Source organism: Orycteropus afer, unplaced genomic scaffold (genome assembly GCF_000298275.1).
Source record: "Orycteropus afer afer isolate SDZICR_OR568_19922 unplaced genomic scaffold, OryAfe1.0 scaffold00135, whole genome shotgun sequence".
NCBI classification, from domain to species: Eukaryota; Metazoa; Chordata; class Mammalia; order Tubulidentata; family Orycteropodidae; genus Orycteropus; species Orycteropus afer.
Window position 1 is genome coordinate 6,693,948 of NW_006921722.1, and position 6,445 is coordinate 6,700,392.

Sequence of the window (6,445 nt, forward strand, 5' to 3'; positions counted from 1 at the left end):
TCTATCGTGTGATCTCCAGTGTTATTTCCATCACCAAGGCCAAATTTTCCGACTACCAGTGATTCTTCTTTGTTTCCAACTTTTGCATTCCAGTCATCAGTGATAATTAACACATCTTGATTGCATGTTCAGTCAATTTCAGACTGCAGAAGTTGATAAAAAATCTTCAGTTTCTTCATCTTTGGCTTCTGTGGTTGGTGTGTAAATTTGCATAATTGTTGTGTTAACTGGTCTTCTTTATAGGCATATGGATATTATCCTATGCTATCACTAACAGCATTGTACTTCAGGACAGATCTTGAAACATTCTTTGTGATGATGAATGCCATGCCTTTCTTCTTCAAACTGTCATTCCTGGCATAGTAAATCATGTGGTTGCCTAATTCAAAATGGCCCAAACCAGTCCATTTCAGCTCAATAATGCCTAGGATATCAGGGATATCAGTCTTTATGCATTCCATTTCATTCTTGACAACTTTCAATTTTCCTAGATTCATACTTCATACATTCCATACTCTGATTATTAACGGATGTTTGCAGCTGTTTCTCCTCAAATTGAGTTGTGCCACATCAGCAAAAGGAGGTCCCAAAAGCTTTACTTTATCCATATCATTAAGGTTGGTTCTACTCTGATGATGCAGCTCTTTCCCACTCATATTTTGAGTGACTTCCGACCTAAGGGGCTGGTCTTCCTGCATTGTACCAGACAATGTTTCAGGGTTATTCATAAAATTGCCCAGTAATGTATCAGATACTGTTTCTCTGCTATTTATAAAGTTTTCCCTGGCCAATTCTTTGAGAAGTGGATGGCCTCTTCCCTCTTTCTAGTCTGTCTCAGTCTGTAAGCTGCATTGAAATCTGTGTACCATGTGCAACCCTGCTGGCATTAGAGACACTGGTGGTACAGCCTTAAGCCTCATAGCAACATGCAAGCCACAGTAGTACGACAAACTGACAGAGTGTGTCTTGCTTAGCTGTTTGAAAACTGTCCACCCTCCCCTCCCCTGGATCCCGTAGCTCTGTCGTTCCTGGCTTTCCCCTCCCCTCCACCTCTTGGGTGTGGGGCCTGTATCCCTCCCCTTACCTGGCTCTCTTGGCTTTTTCTTGTCCCTGGATCTTGCCCCGCTTCCCGCATCTGGGTGCAGAGCCTGCCTACCTCCTCCTGGGTTCCTGCAGCTAATTATTTCCCACTACTGAGATAAGACCATTTAGAGGTCTTTATCCACAGGTCCAGAATTAAGAATTTTTTTAGTCTGTTTGGTGGTACAGTGGCATTACTTGTTTTGTGTGAACTCCAGGCACTATTTTCTCTGATTCTTTGGGGTGTTTCTTTTTCTTGTCTTTTGTATTTTTCTCATATGCCTGTGCTTATCAGCTTCTGGCTGAAAAATCAAGGTGTATTCTCTGCAGATTTCTGGGCTCCTCTGTCTGTGATTCTCTCTCTTCTCTCACCATCTGTCTCTATCACTCTGCACTGTGAGCTCTACCCACCTAGGTCTTCCTAGACTCTCAGTTCCAACCTCTTTACTCAAGGGGTTTGCCAGGTTCCACCTTGGATCCTCTCCCTGTCCTACTCGAAACTCTCAAGCCAGTGATCTGGGGCAAGTATATAGGCCTCACAACATCTTGTTTCTCAGTGATCACTGTCCTTCATTGTCTGATGCCCAAAGTCTTAAAATACATTGTTTCACATATTTTTTTCATTTTTTTAAAAAAAGTTTTCTGTTGTTTTAGGTGGGAGGGTCAATCCTTTCTCTGTTACTCTATCTTGACTGGAAGTATACATTCCCAAGAAAGGAAGAGTCCTTCACTCTGGACAGAGGAGAAGCTGAGTCTGAGGGGACAGAGGTTAGACTGAGAAAGAGTTCAATGAGTCTCCTAGTAATCAATTTTGTAAAACAGTATGTTATTATTTAAAAAGTAAGTCAAAAGTGTTTATAAATTGAATTAGGCTGCTTAGTGGGAGAACAATGTGGAACAAAACTCAAAATCATAAAAAAAAAAAAAAAAAAAAGATAGAGACCAGGTGTGATAGTTATGTTTATGTATCAACTTGGCTGGGCCTGGTTGAGTGACTGGGCAGCTGGTGGTAGTTATTCCCCATGATGAGACTGGTAATTAACTCCATGGTGGGATCTACCAGAAGCAGCTGAGTAGCTGCCTTTGGGATGAGGTCTGCTTACCGTTTATAAGGAGAAGCCTTGGGAATGATCTCTAGACTATGGCACGCTTGTACTCTGCATGTAGCCATGTCATTGCTCAGCAGCCTGCTATGCTCTGCCAATCTCGGGACTTACAATGGACTTAAGTTAATGGCCTGCCATGTGGTTTGTAACATTGGGACCAAGCGTCTTTACTTGTCAACCTTGGGCTGCTCAGCCTCAGCAGCCAGCAGCTGTCTGAGTGTAGAAATGCCTCTAGCTCCAGTGGGCCAGGAGCAGGAGGCAGAGCTGGACCCCAAGGTTGAGGGGCTTTCACCCAGCCCCTAGAGCTTGGTACTTTGAACTTGGCTTAAAGCCTCCAGATTGTAAGAATAAACTCCTGTTTGTTAAGGCCATCCCATTTGTGGTATATTCTTGTCAGAGCAGCACTAGGTAACCAGAATACCAGGTTTGCTGGTCTGATAGAGCCTGGTGAGACCCCTGAGACTATGGCCCCTAGTGACCTTTCAGGTCTGGAATTGAACTCACTCCCATGGCTTCCAGCCAAACAATTGACAGGCATATAGAATGAATAGTTACATCAAGTAGATACACTCCTTGGAGCAATTGATCAATAATTGTGAGAGAACAGAAGGGCAGTGTTTGCACAGGCACATAGCTCAGGGAGAGGGAGTATATGGGGGTGGGGACACAGGGAAGAGGTAACTATAGGGAGAAAGTGGGAAGAGAGGTGTTACATTGTGGGGAATTGCAGTCAATGTCATGAGACAAAATGTGTATGAACAGTTGTATGGAAAATGAATTTGCTCTGTAAACTTTCACCCAAATAACAAAAATTTAACAAAAATCTAAATTATGCCACTTAGTAGATATTCTCACCTCTTCTGAGTCTTTGAACTTTCTGTGGCTTTAAAATAATTAGAAAATAAATTATTTTTCATACACCTTCCATGTAAGAAGCAAATGAACAAAATTTCAAGGGCAATTGGCAAGCACTTGAGCCAAATGTGGAAACACATTTTCCTCCTTATAATCATAAATAAAACGCACTACATGTAGAACAGAAGCCCTGGTGGCACAATGGTTAAGAGCTCAGCTGCTAACTAACAGGTCAGCTGTTTGAACCTAACAATTGCTCTGTAGGAGAAAAGACCTGGTAATCTGCTCCTGTAAAGATTCCAAGAAAACCCAAACCTATTACCATCAAGTCCATTCCAACTCAGAGTGACCTTAAATGACAGAGTAGAACTGCCCCATAGGGTTTCCAAGGCTAAAATCTCTGCAGAATTAGACTGCCACATCTTTCTCCCACAGAGCTGGCTGGTGAGTTCTAACTTCTAGCTTTTCAGTTAGCAGCCATGCACTTAAACCCACTGTGCTACCTAGGAAATGCTATGGAGTAGGTCTACTCTGTCCTATAGGGTTGCTATGAGTTAGAATCGACTTGATAGTACACAGCAACAATATGTAGAATTGCTTTCAGACCTCAAAACAGCACAAATTGTTTCATACAAATCTAAAGTGAAGGGACATACTCTGTTGGTAATGTTCTTTATATATAGTATAAGAATTATCTCCAAGAGGAAAGAGTCAAACACTAAACCCTACTCCCACAAGAATAGTAAAATCTGGATTTGCTATAGGTTTTCACCTATCCCTGTTGAAAAGGAATGAAACTATTTCATGATGTTATAAGGACCCCAGTGATTAGCTGTGCTACTGCAGAAGTAGCATGGATCATCTCTGAGACAAGCCAGGGAGGTGTCAAGCTACAGGTAGTCAGGAAACCTTAGTGGAGAGGACAGAAGTATACTTCCAGTGGGAGCAAGATAACCTTCTATTAATTAGGAAGATCCAACATCCACAAGAGTCCAGGAAAATGGAAATGAAGAGAAGAGACAGAAAGGACAGAAAAGCAAGGACTCTGAGTTCTCAGAGAACACCATGTGTGTCACTGGCAATGAGACCCCGTCCTCCAACATAACTCACTCCAATGTCCTTTGTTGTTAGAGATTAGACATGTAAACACCATGTCTCCAAGGGTGTTTTAACTGCTCAGCACATTTGTTGGATGTCATGAGGCACAAGGACTCAGCTGTCCTCCAGCTCAACTTCCTGCAGGGCATGATTTTCTTCTGTTAGATCTGGGTTATTAATTTCAAATCCAGACAGAAGAGTAAAAATCGACCAGTGGGTGGAACCTCAGGGAGGTATTGTCTAAGAGGCAAGAACATTATGCCAGCCAGAGAACACCTCCTATTATGCTGTCACTGAACAATATCCAAGACAACCTTCCTTCCCTGTCTCACAATATGTGCGAAGATCTAGGACTGAACATCTATAGAATCCAGGTTAATATGGAGCAGAGTTCTGGATGGATGTTTCACCTTTACAAAACTGCATTATAATAATCACAGTAAATGAAAAGGAACCTGCTTTGGGAAAATGTTCTATTGCTTTAGCTCTGTGAGACTCCTGGAACAATCGCTTTATCTTTATCTCACTTGGCAGACCTGCTGGCAATAGCAGTGTGTGTGTCTTCCAATCCTTCTGAAGTTGCTCCTGGTTACTCTATATTGTGCCATGCTGGAAACTTCTTCAACAGTTCCAGACACACCTTGTCATGGCTCATCTCTCACACTTTGTCTCCTCCACTGTTTCCTCTTAAATTTTTTTCTTTTCCATGTTTGCAGAAGTTGTTCAATCTGACAGGCTACCACTTTATTAAGACCACAATAATGGCAGTTGTCATGGATTAAATCGTGTCTTCCAAAAAGAAGTGTTGTAAATCCTAATCCTTATATTTGTGGTTATAACCCCATTTGTGAATGGTTTTTCTTAGTTATGTTAATGTGTCAGTGTTCCTGTAGGGTGTGTTTTAAATCAATCTCTTTTGAGGTAAAAACCCAGCAGACTAGGTACAGAGAAGCAAGCAAAGATGAGGGAAGATATATGCCATGTCTCACCAAGGAGCCAAGAATAGAAGTTGAAGAGACAAGGACCTTCTCTGAAAGCCAACAGAGAGAGCTTTACCCTAGAACCAGAGCCCCAAGCTCAGACTTCTAACTGTGAGAAAATAAATGGCTGTTTGTTAAAACTATGCACTTAAAATATGACTGGGGAAAACCTGCCTCCTCAAAGTAGAGTCAACCTTAATGACGTGGATGGAATAAAGCTTCTGAGACCTTTATTTGCTGATGGAACACAACTCAAAATGGGAAGAAATACCTGCAAACATCTATTAATAATCAGAACATGGAGTGTATGAAAATTGGAAATTATCAAAAAAGCAATGGAAAAGATAAAGATCAATATCTTAGGCATTAATGAACTGAAATGGACTGGTATTGGCTGTTTTGAATCAGAAAATCATACAGTCTACTTTGCTGGGAATAACAAATTAAAGAGGAATGGAGTTGCATTCATCATCATTGAATGAATGTTTCAAGATCCATCCTGAAGTACAATGCTGCAAGTGACAGTATGATATCCATATACCTACAAGGAAGACCATTTAATATGACTATTATTCAAATTTATCCAGTAACTAATAAAGCTAAAGATGAAGAAATTGAAGATTTTCACCAAGTTCTGCAGTCTGAAATTGACCAAACATGCAATCAAGATGTATTGATAACTATTGGTGATTGGAATGCAAAAGTTGGAAACAGAGAAGCATCAGTAGTTGGAAAATATGGCCTTGGTGATAAAAATGATACCAGAGATCATATGATAGAATTTTGCAAGACCAAGGACTTATTTGTTGAAAATACCTTTTTTCAACAACATAAACAGCAGGTATACATGTGGACATCATCAGATGGAATACACAGAAATCAGATTGACTACATCTGTCTAAAGAGGTGATGGAGAAGCTCAATATCATCAGACAAAACAAGGACAGGAGCTGACTGTGGAACAGACCTTCAATTGTTCATATGTAAGCTCAAGTTGAAGCTAAAGAAAATTAAAATAAGTCCACAATAGCCAAAATACAACCTTGATTATATCCCACCAAAATTTAGAGACAATCTGAAGAATAGATTTGATGCATTGAACACCAATGACTGAAGACCAGACAAGTTGTGAGATGACATCAAAAACATACATGAAGATCCCTATTTGCTGATGATATGATCCTATACCTAGAAAACCCAAGAGATTCAGTCAAAAACCTACTGGAACTAATTGAGAGATTTAGCAACGTCGCAGGATATAAGATCAACATCCAAAAATCAGTTGGATTCCGCTACACCAGCAAAGAGATTGCTGAAAAAGAAATA